We start from the raw sequence: 14,784 nt of genomic DNA on the forward strand, positions 1-14,784 counted from the left end.
TAAATTTCCCACTGCTGAGCTAAGGCCACCTCTCCCTTTGAGCTTTTGCTCCAATGCGGGTTGTTGGAATACACATGTGGCAGAATTTCGTTGAAATTAGTCATGGGTTTTCTCACAATGTTTTTCTTCACCGCCGAGCACGAGATGAATTATAAATACAAATGAAAATTCAGTGGTGGTTGTCTGTGGTGCCCGAAATCATCGGTTAAGATGCACGGGTTCTAACCACTAGGCCATCTCGGCTCGATGTTTACATGCTTAACATTATTAGCATGGATTCTGGATATTATCAGATTAACGAATAGGTGTATTAAACAATAATAAATAAAACATATCATCTTTTGCTTAGTTGTGTCGTAAAAAAATAAGTAAATCTATTATTACGGTCATAATATATAAAAAATATTGGTATGTTTGTAAGAACTGCATATATCTGTTAATGAGAATTTATCGCTTATACTTTTTTTTTTAATCCAGCAACATCTATCCATTACTCATGACGCGGAAGTATAAGACCCATCAGTCATAAATATTTAATATCATTGATTTATTTTCAGCCTGTGGCAGTAGTGCCAAATAATATTAACACGAGGTACCAAACTCTGTACTGTAATCTTTTTTTCATAATTCCTGATCCTTTGATTTACAGAAGATGTCGATGAAAGATTTCTCACTGCAAATCAAACGTCCCACACCACTGTGATATATTCGCGACCTTGCTCTTTAGGTCTCGTATTCTCGCAAGTATACCGGTATCGTTTAACTTTGCGAAAAATGGCAGACTTGGATATTATCGCATGTAAAGTGTACAAGACTTGACCTTCACTACGATACAGCATCATCACTTACATTTATCGAGTACCGTTTCCGTGGCACGACACGAAAAATTAAAAATTTAAATTAGAAGTATCTTCGAAACGGGTAAAGGATAGCAGATTTCTAGGAATAATTGTTATTATAATTATAATAAATATGGATATAAAGTACTAAAAATAATTAGTACGTGAAGAGGCTTTCATATTTTTACAGCTTCGCCTCATGGGTCGCGGCGTGATAGTAGGTATATAATAAACATAGTTAAATCATAACCTTTCTTAATAAGTGTACTGGTAGCTCCTGAATAAGGGTGTCCAAACTAAAAAATAAATAGATGTTTCATCTTTAAATAAATGTAGCATTATAATAAATAGATTCTTCTAAAGTCCATGAGATAAAATTTTAATTAAACATCCTTTGAATCATATATGTATATATGGACAAATTGTTTGTATTTGCTTACCGGTTACAGTGACTTTTAGTCATTTTACACTATAAGTACGTTTTTTCCTTTTGTAAATTTGTATTTTATATACAGACATGTCCTTGTTGCATAACAGCAAAATGTTGTGCGGCCAAAACAGTCTTCGAAAAATCTATACTTACTATATTCCAATAGTAGGAGGAGTTAATAGTATAAACAAATCTTAGATTTACATATTCCACGTGATTCGCTAATAGCCCACTGTATACACTAATAACAGTTGGTTATTAAAATACGACACGTGACTTAATTACCAAGGTTCCAATCACAATATGGCCGACATTCAAAAGGCAATTTTTTCACAAACCTAAAATTAATACTACACATTTAAGATCTTGACAAACGATGTCGGGTCAATTCAAGGTCAAAATTGTTTATTTATTTTAACTCTTCCTGCCATTGGAATCGACTCAACAACATAGTAACAAAAGTACAGAAACAAACCAATAAATAAACGGCAACGAATTAACGCTAGAATTAATAGCTTAAAGAGATTCGTTTTCGAAAACCATGCACCAATGAATCACGCTGTTGAGCCTTATTCCATTGTAATAAGCAAAGGCGATCGTCAAAACAAGTGGAGGCTGAGTGGGGGCAGGCTCTTGCGCAGTGTGACGCGAACCCGCGCGTATTGTACGCGGTTCTAACGATTTAATAACACTAAATCGATAAAGAATCGCAGTGAAAGTAACGAGATTGTTATTAGTGATAGGTGATTCATATCGATTTACAAAAGCGATTGTCTGTTTCGATTATCTCGATACACTACGGTAGGTGAAATGGTTACCGCTTATTCATATCGGCTAAAATACAATATTTATATACAAGTGATTTTAGTCTTTAGATTAATGTATTATAGTTTAAAATTGCGTGTGAATATATCACTAACTTCTAATGATGACTTATCTATTAAATATATTGTAATGAGTAAGGACATGAATTGATCTTGATAGTCCAGTATTTAAGTTATCTATAAATTATATTAGAGAATTAACAAAGTAATGTGTTTTAATGAACGACTAGAGTGTCTGCATTATAAAAATCTTTGATGTATCTAATACATAATAAATTAAACAATACAATAATGAGATACAATATATATATATAAAAGTGCTCCCAGTAAAGTATTTATAGAAATGTAAATACTTAGTAATTAAATTGATTTTTGTTTCTTTAACCAGAAAGTTTTATCGGTGATCTCTTCCGTATGTGATGAAGGTCAGATCCGTATGGAAGGGATTGGACTTACTCGTTTTGTTTATACAAAGATTTCAAGGTTTGATCAGTGGTGAATGATCGAAATTGGACCGTAACTGTATGGAATAAACTCTAAATTCGCATGTATACTGAAATACGTTTTTAAGGGATAGTGGTTTTAAATTTTCGGTTACTTTATATTTTGTTCAAATAAAATCGGACATCGATTTTAAATAATGGTTTTTTGTGGCAATCAGGATAATATAAGCTCGCTTCGAGTTGTTGTTGTTTTTTTTTTTTTATTTATTTGGGATATGAAGGTAAATGAAGGTTCAGGTTCCCGCAAAAAACTTCACCATGTTTTTATTAATTAACATTGCTACCTATTCAAACTTTTCATGTCTTTAATTTTGTTCAGGTTTACATACCCATTATACTGCTCGATTATACGAAAGTCCTGAAATGGGTCCAAATTTAGTTGCCGAGCCAAGATTGCCGGCTTAAACTCAGACAAGTATGTAGTAATCGTAGTAATACGAGACACAATTATCTAGGCTCGGAACAAAAATAAAAAAGCCGAGCAAGTGCGAATCGGACTCGGGCAATGACGGTTCCGTATCACCAAACAATACAGAAAGATTTATCGGTTTTTTCCTATACTCTGCTGCAATACGGTGTTTCTTGCCAAATTTCATGATTCTAGGTCAATGGAAAGTAGTTTATTTTGTTTTTGATTCCCTTTGTGAATAATTGCAAAAACCGACATAAACGTTCACAACTTTTGATTATGTAAAACCTTCGATTTTCCACAACTCTGAGCGAACGTAGGTACGGGCTTTTGCTATTAATTTCAACCTTATACCTTTTCCTGAAACAAAGAGTCTTGACGGACAGACCGACAGACAAACAAACAGACAAGACAATCTTAAAAGAGTACCTTTATTCCTTAGAGTTACGAAACCCTAAAAATAAAAATAAAACTCCAGAGCATAGAACGCCGCGGACGTCTTAAGCATCCATTTTGCTGTTTTACATCTGCGGAGTTCCGTAATGGAAACATTTGTTTCGTTTAACACGTATCCATCAATACCTTCAACATGAGGGCCTGAACAGCCATCGGAAACCCTTCCCCCAACAAAGACAATAGGAAGAAAGATTGTCATATACCCTCAGTAAGTTTTGTCGCCGAGCATGAGATTTTTATAACTCAAATTACCAAATGAAAATTCATATTCGATTATGACCAATTAAACATTAAACATCTATTATTATTTACATATGAAAATAAAAGTGAACCAAAATGGATACCTTGTACAGCCGAATTCAATTAATATTAAATAGGTCGATTAAAACCAAAACCGAATACGACTCGACTAAACCGTCGTTCATTTGTTAATTGGGAACTTATTAATTAATTAATAAAAAATGCCCTGCATGTAATGCATCACGAAACATATAAAACCTACTTACTGAAACTTGGTCAGCAACTAGAAAGAGGCAAACGAGATTCCAATTAAATAGACGGCATTCCGTAATTTCCGCTCTTCGAATACCTAAAGTAGATATTATAAAGCGGGTTTTGTTATCGTTATTAAGCGAGGAATACGGAAAAGTATTTCAAAACTAAAAGTTCAATATTAAATTAAATGAAACAATTTCCTATAGACCGGCAACTCATTTACATCTTCCGGTATTGAAGTTATTCATGCGCGTCTTAACCGTTTAACTCCAAAACCTTTAAAAATATCCATTTACGTCACATAATATTGGCATATATAATAATATGATAAATTAGTTGTGTTTTTATTTATTTATAAAAGGCGTTCTTATAAAGAGGCCACCAATTGGTAACTGATCGCCAAAGCCCATAGACACTGGTTCTGTAAAAAATTTACTAAACATTCTTTAAAACGTCAACGCGTCACCAATATTGGACAGTAGGTAGAACATTTGTATATCTATACATATAATAAAATTGGAATGTCTGTTTGGAATATTAAAATAACCGCTTTTTGCTAAATGCATATGTATGTATGTGTACACGGTACATATACCAAAATATTTTTTTTTACAAATTGTCTGTGTCTCTCTCTTTGTTCCGGCTAATCTCTGGAACTGCTGGACCAATTTTGACGGATCTTTCGCTGGCAGATATCTGATGTTATAAGGAGTAACTTCGGCTAAACTTTTGTTTTAGAATTATATATAAAATAATAATAAAGTCGCACTGCAATGTCCAAATGCTGTCCAGTACCGCGCGCCGCCCTCCCACCGCCGTCACGTCGGATTTCTCCTACCAACGACATAATATCACAAAAGCTGCCTAATACAGACTTAATAAGTTGTAGTAAAAACTGCTAACTGAACAATGACTTTTTTGTTAAATTCGAGTGCGAAGTCGCGGCCACAGCTAGTGCTAAACAAATGTTTATGATATCAAGCAATCATTAAGCAAGTTAAACGTTATACTAAATGAAAATTTTAAAGCATATTTTCATAAAAATACAGTAATTTATAATTCTATTCATATTAATGCATATATATTTGTTTATTTTTAATAAGTCTACTAATCTTATCAGGATTGCTTTTAATATTAAATTTTTAGAATCTCATAATGTTTTCAAAGTCAAATTTTAAAAATATGTCAGCGGTATTTTAATATACACGTCAGATGCTATTGTAGCTGTTATAAGTTTAATATTATTTACAAATAATTTCAACCATTTAGTATATACTAAATGTTTGAAATTATTCCTTCTTTCCATTCGCTTTTAAAATAATTAAGAAAATGATATATAGCTGTAAAGTATTTTTTAGTCCAATTAAGTTTTATGTGAAAGCCTGTTAATTTCCCACTGCTGGGCTAAAGCCTCCCCTCCCTGTAAGGAAAAGGTTCGGAGCACGTTACTCCAATCGTGTATCCAACGCATGTAGTCGAGCACGAGATCGAATATAAACACAAATTAAGCACATGAAACTTCGTTGGTGCTTGCCTGGGTTTGATCCAGCAATAATATGCTAAAATGCATGCGTTCTCACCACTGGATCATCAAGACCATACAATAAAGTGTCGGCACGTAATAAATAAGAAAACCAAAACGATAGAAAATTTTATTGTAGAGACCTATCGATTATTAGACAATCTACTTTGAATCTAAATATTTATAGTTTGATTCCTTACAGATAAATAAAAGATTTCGATAGAAAAGATAGCCAGTTAACTCATAAATATTGTCTGTACATATATAGACAGATTATATACACATAATATCGCTTAACAATTAATAAAGTTTTAAGTTTTTAATATTCAATATATTTTTTTATAGTGACCTAAAGGGGAGATAAACAAGTCACATCTAATAAAACTGTCGACGAAATCTTGAATATAATCCCACCGTTATTCAATAATATTACGGTTTTCCTAAAGTCCCAATACGTTTCATGGCTGTAACGTTATCCTTGTATCCATTTGTTAGAAAAGGGTCAAAGAAATTGAATTCCTTTTTTATTTCGAAGCTAGTTAGAAAATCACGTGGAACGATCGTATCTTAAATATTTTTTTCATAAAAGAGATAAAAAGTAAGTAATATCCAATTGAATTTTCAGTGATTTTTACTTAAGATTTAGTTGTCTACGAAATTATTCGGAATTAATGTAAAAAAATATAAACGATGATTACCATATATTTTTTGGAGATTTACTATTTTAGAGAAATCAAACATTTGAGTAGTGCGCTCTAATGATAAATTGTAATATTTATTTGTAGTAAGTCTAAATAAAACAGTTATCAACACGAGAACTTTAATTAAAAAAAAATAACCGGTCAAGTGCGAGTCGGACTCGCGCACGAAGGGTTCCGTAACATTGACGAGGTAAACAATAGCAGGTACATAAATTTCATATTGGGAACGGAACCCTAAAAAAGTACACAACACGACACACTAAATATAAGTAAATTTTGTGTAAAATATTTAATTGTTAAATAAAACTAAATATTTTGTGAATATTTCAAGCGCTTATCTGTTGCTAATTTTAACATCGGACAAAAAACACTTTTGTGACGACGAATAAACATTTATTAATTATTAAAGTAAATATACAATTACGACTGACGGACGGACAGCGAAGTCTTAGTAATAGGGTCCCGTTTTTACCCTTTGGGTAAGGAACCCTAACAGTATCAATGAGGATAAAAGGCAATAATTACTAGCAGCTTCAGTAGGTACTAGTTGGTGGTACCACTCACTTATCAAATATTCTATCGTTAGCAATAGTTAGTATTACTGTGGTCAGGTTTGAAGAATGAGTACGTGTAACTACAGAAACAATGGAGATAACAACGTCGCTTCCAATATCGGTGCCGTATTAGCAACATGAGAAATGGTTAAAATTTATTACAGTACCAATGACTATTGTCGGCGGTGACCACTTACCATAAAGCGGCCCATGTGCCAATCGAAAACATTCATTAACATTTTTACATAGAAAGTTGCTATTAGTAACTATATATAACTATACAAATACTATTCTGATAGCGTTAGCAGCCCGTAAATGTCCCACTGCTGGGATAAAGGCCTCCTCTCCCTTTGAGGAGAAGGTTTGGAGCATATTCCACCACGCTGCTCCAATGCGGGTTGGCGGAATACACATGTGGCAGAATTTCGTTGAAATTAGGCACATGCAGGTTTCCTCACGATGTTTTCCTTCACCGCCGAGCACGAGATGAATTATAAACACAAATTAAGCACATGAAATTTCAGTGGCGCCTGCCTGGGTTTGAACCCGAAATCATCGGTTAAGATGCACGCGTTCTAGCCACTGGGCCATCTCGGCCCTATTCTGATAATTGTAAAGGAAATAAACTTATATTAAAATACCTAGTATTTAGTACCTAAATAATTCGTATATATTTCCTCTTCGCGATTTCACCCGTGTTAAACGTGACTGCTCCGCCCCTGTGAATTGTACCGTGATTGACCTTATACCCTTCTCGATAAATGGCCTATCTAACGCAAAAATATGTTCACAAATTGCCGTTCGATTTAGATAAGAAAAAATAGAAAACCAATAAAAACAGTATTACAATGAATTTTCATAAGAAAATTGTCGTATTTAAGTATTACGCAATACGTAACTAACTTAGTTAAATCAAACACGCAATGCGAAACTTCTCATGTACAAGGTTGGGTCATAAATTATAATACGATATTATTACCCCTGATACTCTTAGTTTCACCCAAAAGTTATTTTCGATATCAACTTTGCGGACGTTGAATATTCATTTTTTATTACCATGGATTATTTAAATTCTATAAGATCTCGACAAATTTCAATGATTGGTCTTTACTTCTTCGATTGGAACATATACGCGAGATCTTTTTTTTAAATATTAGAATATGTTAAATTAATACATACTTCAAACGCCGTAGCTTAACAAAATTGTAAATTGTTCAATGTTTCCGAACGTTTTTAGAACAAAGTAATACCTTTAAACATTCCTTTTAAAAGTGCAGTAAACCGCCAAATACCTGACCCAGTAGAATTTGATTGTTTTGTACCAACGACGGGAAAAAAATTTAACACGTGGGTATGTTAAATGGGTAAATTGAGACGGTCGAATAATGTCGGTGAAAATACAGGTGCGGCTTCGTTTTGTATTACAAAAATTCAAAGAGTTGATTCCAATTTCTTATTCAGTGAAAAAAAATTAAAAGTAAAAGCATCCTGTAAAAGACCTAATGTACAAGATTTGTAGCTCTACACGACTTCAATTAGGAATACAAATGTTGAAGAACTTTGTCCAATAACATCTACATACATGCTTGAACATGTAACATATACAATGACATTTATATAAATTATACAATCATCCAAGTAATTTGCTCATTGCCTAGCCTATTCAAATAGGTAATAGAAATATAATATAATATGTCATCATATATTAATTTTAATATAAAATTTAGATCTCTTCGTGCACACTTGAATAGTTTCGTACAGAGTGTTCACATTAATAATCATATTATAATCGAATTGTTACATTTTGTCGTACTTACAACGATTTACTTTTAAAACACAGTGACGTAGTAGACATATTCCATTCCAATTTCCCAAAGTTTAAAAATATTTTAAGGAATATTATATCTACGATTCAATGATCGACTGTAAATACTTGATAACTTATTGACAGATATTTCTGAATTTATATCCTATTTTAATTCTTTCTCTTTTTTCGATAATTGTATTATTTTATGATTATTTGATTTAATTTATTATCCTAGTCTCATAATTCAAGTGGATGTATTGTTATTAGTTTAATTAGTTTAATAGTAATAAATATTCAATGTTATTTAGATATTTTAATTATTAATGTTACGTAATTTCAATTTATTTTAATTTATATATTTACTGTGATTTATTAATTTTTAATTATTATATAAAATAGCACCAAACTGCATTGATATATAATTGTTACGAGCATGCCGTGTAAAGATGCTTAGGAATGTAATCTAGCTCAAAATTGTGTAATTCCGTAATTTTAATGTATGTTCTGATTGTATTCTGTTTGTGTACCTATGAATAAATAAATAAAATAAATAAATATAGGTCAGGTACACACATTTTATTGAAAGTAAAACTTAAGCTATCCAGCTACGTGGACGACACAGAGTTGTATAAAACAAACCCTATCTTAATCTGTTTGAGTTGTACGAGACTGAGGAAGTTATCGTTGAGAGCATCCATCAATCAAGCTTGTAAATCTCTCAACCGTATGATTACGGAAAACTCCTTTTTAATTCAGTGTTCAGAGTAAACGGAAGAACGAGCTTAAATGCGTTAAGTGAAATGCGTATTTTTTTTTTATATTGGGCACCTGATGGTAAGTGGTCACCACCTATATATGTTTACTCCACGTAAGAACTATTTACTATTCCAAGATTGCCACCAAATTCAGGATGCTATGTCTCTTGTATCGGGACATAACTAAAATGACCTTAGTTCGTTTTCTTATAATTAGTTTCTTGGTAATATACACATAATGTAAGTTTTGGAATTATAATAGTATATTGTTCTTATTTATATTGTAAATACGAAAGTTTGTTTTGTTACTCAATCGCACCAGAACGGCTGAATGGATTTAGATGAAACTTAGCATTCAGATAGATTATAGTCTGGAATAGCCGATGGATTACTTTGAAAAAAAATTTATCTAATACGTGCATCTTAACCCCTTAACCTTACCTCTTCATACTCGGAAGAATTCTAGTTGTCTATTAAAACTAGCTGAACTTGCGGTTTTACTGGCGCGAAATTTATAAAACACAAACTTCTATCCCCCGTTTTAATTTCTACCCCAAGGGGACTTGGGGTAAAATCCGGATGCGGTTCTTAGCGGATGTCTACAGATCTACACCCTATGAGGAACCTACCTGCCAAATTTCAAGTTTGTAGGTGTTCTGGTTTTTGAGATTTCGTGATTAATCAGTAAGTGATGATATTTCGCCTTTATTTATATATAGATTTTTTTTATTTCGCACAGGTTTTGCATAGGTTTCTTTTCATACCATAAACACATTTAAAAAAAGCATATACCATTTATATTAAACATTAACATTTAGTCGAGAAGAGATTGCTCTTAAAATTATATACTACGTACGTATGTTTACATTTACATAAATTTATACTTTTACATAGGTACATACATATTACAGACATCGCGGCCAGACCTCGTCTCGTATCTGCCTATTAAGGTACGTTAATTTAACATTAAAATAACCAGGTGCCAATCACTACTTTTAAAATATGACTACATATTTTTAACAGTACTTTCACTATATTAAGCTCGTTTGATGTGAAAATAAATGAATAACTGTCTGTAATGAAATATTCAACTTGAATATGTTAATGAGGTTATGATTGTAGACCATCAGATCAACCAAAATCTATACTAATGTTAAGAAACGGAGTTTGTTTGTTTGGTCGAATGCGCTAATCTCAAAAACTGTACAGATTTGATAAATTCTTTCAATGTTAGATAGCCCATTTATCGACAAAGGATGTATGTATATCATCATCTCTACGACAAATAAAAGGCGGAGTATCAATGAAAAATATTGCAAAAAAGGGGGCTAAATTATTCCTTTTGGGAGCTACCGTTGCATTCGCAAACATAATGTTTGACTTCTGCCACCTTTAAAAGTTCATAAAAATTCCGCAATAGTAAAATATAGATTTAGGAAGGTGTACATACTTCTAACTTCCAGACTTCGGGCTGTTACTGAGATTTTTTTTCCCAGAAACACCCAATTTTTTTTAATCGTTTGAAGCTACAACCTCGGGATCTCTGGACTTATCACTAGATCAAAGAGGCAGTCAATGACAAATATAACATTAATAGCACTCAGAAATAACTAAGTTTTCTAACAGTGTTTTTTTTTGCATTTGAATCCGTAGATCAACCTCCTACATCCAAACAAATGTTACCTTTTTATAATACCACTATAGATATGCTATTCTTAAAATTGTCCGTACTAGCGGTGAATCTTTCTATTCTTTGAATTGAGTTTATTTTCGATTCGCCTACATGATTTTATTTCCAGGCAGCATCTCGACGAAAGTTCAAGATTACAATTGTACTTGCTTACTCTATTGTTCATTTTATTTACTTGCTATTGCTTTTTCCTGTGTGTTCTGCCTTTAAATTAGCAAATACAGTGTAGGCTAGTTCACAAGGTGAATGAATTTATTGCTGAATTATATCCTACACGCCTTGGCTTGACCCCGTAATCTTCAGGCAGGAGTCACGTGTACTTCCCACTGGGCTATCGCCCCCACAAGGTTAACAATTATTCTTTTTATTTTTTAAAGAACGTATCCTAACTAAAAATTTTCGTCTTTCTAAACTCACTTCTACATGTGTACTCGAAATCCTTCCAAACTACATTGCTATGGTTGTTTCTATCTTCGTAAGGTTAATGGAAACAGGAAATTCGAAATGTTCGTGAATTCCTCGGTTTCGCTCTAATTCAACTTTCGCGGAAATGAAATAATATTGTGAATCTATTCATCATCTTTTTATCTGAAACTTGGATAACAATAATATATTTTTCACTTTGCCGTATACACTATGACCTACGGTTTTGCGGGCAGTGACGTGTGAAGGGGTTAAAACCGCTGCGTAATTAATAGTACCCAACGATCGAGCTAAGCTTGGTTCTACTTACAATGTATATTTTTTGTGAGAATTACTTAAATAGCAAAACCTTATTTTCATACAAAATTTGAAACAAACTTTTTGAACCGTTTCCGAGTTATACGAATTTAATTCATATATATGAGCCGAGATGGCCCAGTGGTTAGAACGCGTGCATCTTAACCGATGAATTCGGGTTCAAACCCAGTTAGGCACCACCGAATTTTCATGTGCTTAATTTGTGTTTATAATTCATCTCGTGCTCGGCGGTGGAGGAAAACATCGTGAGGAAACCTGCATCTAATTTCAACGAAATTCTGCCACATGTGTTTTCCACCAACCCGCATTGGATCAGCGTGGTAGAATATGCTCCAAACCTTCTCCTCAAAGGGAGAGGAGACCTTAGCCCAGCAGTGGGAAATTTACAGGCTGCTAATGTAAATGTAAAATTCATATATACAAGAATGTTGCTCATTTAATATTATAAAATAATAGTTTTAGAGCGCGGCTTCACATATTTTATCTCGTAGGTTTTAGGCATAAAATGTAGCCTTTAGATACCCTTGGGGAACAAGATTGCTTCATAACAAATTTCTTTAAATTCGGTTTTGTTATTTAGCCGTGTAAGAATAACAGACAGTCAGACAGAGTATCTTTGGCATTTATAATATTAGTAAAGATGGTGTAATATATATCCGTCTCTATAATAAAATTCCGCAGTCATTTTGAACTTTGTCATTTCATTAATTTAAATCATTTGTAAAAAATACATTGATAAAGAAGGCATATTATTCAATGCAAGATTATACAGATGATAAAAAATTGCGTGGAGTTAATACTTGTTGACTTCCGGGCAGGATATATTACGTACATATATAATTGTATTTAACTAACATGACTTTGTACTTTAAAATCTTGAAAAAGAGTAACTACTGAGTTTCTTACCGTTTCTTCTCGGTAGAATCTACATTTCGAACCGGTGGTAGCTGCACTTAATATAGTTTGTTAAATGACGATTCAAAAGTGCTTGTAAAAGCCTACTTGAATAAAGTATATTTTGATTGTAAGAAAAGTCTTTAGAAGTGAATAACGGCAAACTGATAAAAAAATATTACAGTCGAATGAAGCTGACTGTTTAGGGGGAACAGCATCGCATTTTAAAACAGTACGGCTCTACATTACAAAACAAAGATTTATCTATTTAAAAATGTCTTTGTATACTCAAAACATGTACGTTGTTCGGTAAGTTATAACTTTACCCTTAGGTAACATGTTAGCTCTATGGCAGACAAGATACCTGCCGTTGGAAAACCCCAGCTATCGGTTATACATGAGTTCGGTATGGACAGTCCACGATGAAGATATATTGAATCACTGGAAGCGGGAATAGAAATGTTTTAATTAATAGATTAGTTTATATTTTTTTAATTAAAATCATAAACTATATACAAAGATTGATTCCAAGAACGTAAACTTTTAACTATAAATACTGGATTATTTCAATTTTCAGTAAATAATTTGAAATGACAAGAATTTAAATTTAAAAAACCGTTATTTGATTTTCGCTGCTTTTGAGACAGATGTTGAATTTAAACATACAATTAATGTTAAAATTTCGTGGAAGTTATTCCTCTTTCTAGACTATATTTTCTAAAACTACTGACATTTACTCGTACGCTGATTTTTATAATATATATAAATATATATATTAAAAATACATTTTTATAGTATTTCTATGCATGTAAATTAAAAAGCATATTTATAATAAACATGTAGTGAAATGATAGCGAAGACTAAAATGGTTATAAATTATTTTATTTAGTACTTAATATTTTAGATTATTTTTTAATATAAACGATTCAAAGAAACAATCACATAAATCGTTACAAACGTAAATACTCACACACACATAGACACCTCCAAAGAAATAAAGAATATAATTCGAATTTATTTCAAAAATCGAATCGAATACTTACTAGTTTTAAAGCAATAAAAATGTAAATAAGTAAAATAAATATTTATTAAAATTATGCTTTATCTGTGCTAAAAACACTCTCTAGCGAATATCGTTTAAAAAAAAGTCAGTGCACTGTGTTTTGTGCTAAACTAATCTCACAATATGTCCATATACTCAGTACGCATGCTAATTAAGTTGCAATCGCTCGTACAAGTAATAATTCTCTTTAAACCTAGTATCCACTCGGTAAATATTCTTAAGCTTCTTTACAACATTTCTCACGAAACACTCATTACTTTCCCAAATCGCAACGCACAGAAAATTGAACCTTATTGTCTATAAAGCTATACCGGCAACAAACAGTGAATTCTATAATCACGCATTTAATAAATATTTAGACAACTTTAAACATTATTAATAGAACTTTAAAAGTCAATTTCGCTTGAATTGAATCGCTTAGCAAAGCCAATGTTTTAACATCCGTTTATAGATATAGGACGTATTGACGTAATGTCTTCTTGCAAACGACAGACGCCGATGCGGATTTAGAATTGTGAAATAGTTAGAAGGAATTAAGTTATGAAATCCAAGTGTCATAACTCATAATAAAAAAAAAGTGAGAATTATTTATATTGACTTGTCTGGAAGGAATTGTTTATACTAGCAGAATGTAAAGCTACTCTGTGTTGCTTTATAAGCAAATGTTGTCTTGTTACTTAGCACGCGTGATACTGTCTGAACTCTTTCCGGTCGTGACGTATATCCCGTCTCATCGTATTGTTGTTAATAGTAGTCTAGTCTGGTTCTGGTCTTAAGTCCGCCTTGTATACCAACTATAACAATTTAGTTAACAGGGTTTTTAAATAAATAAATTACGAGAGTAAGGAAATAAAGTCGGTACCGGTTGTTGCCCACATTCTTGTGTACTAGCCGTGCGTGCAGTGGCCGAAATCTTTGGGAACAATACTAGAAGCCTTTATCTAAGCAGAATAATCAAATAAAAAAAATAAGTCTAATATATTATATTATACAAGAATATTTAATCATAAACTGGTTCGGATTAATGATATAATTATATTGAGAATAAACGGCAAACCGTACTCATTAGTTTTATATTAAAAGGGATAAGGCCTTCCCTCT

At 32.4% G+C, this 14,784-nt stretch overlaps 1 protein-coding gene across 2 annotated transcripts in view; it reads left to right on the forward strand.

Annotated features, from left to right (window-relative positions):
* Positions 1-1,921: 1,921 nt before the first annotated feature.
* Positions 1,922-14,784, forward strand: part of LOC125065373 (tyrosine kinase receptor Cad96Ca) — a 75,974-nt gene continuing 63,111 nt past the window's right edge. For both annotated transcript variants that reach the window (XM_047672937.1, XM_047672936.1), the window contains exon 1: positions 1,922-2,070. The gene's annotated coding sequence lies outside the window, so the exon portion shown is untranslated. The remainder of the gene's footprint in view (positions 2,071-14,784) is intronic.

The sequence above is a fragment of the Vanessa atalanta genome, chromosome 7, assembly GCF_905147765.1.
Source record: "Vanessa atalanta chromosome 7, ilVanAtal1.2, whole genome shotgun sequence".
NCBI lineage: Eukaryota > Metazoa > Arthropoda > Insecta > Lepidoptera > Nymphalidae > Vanessa > Vanessa atalanta.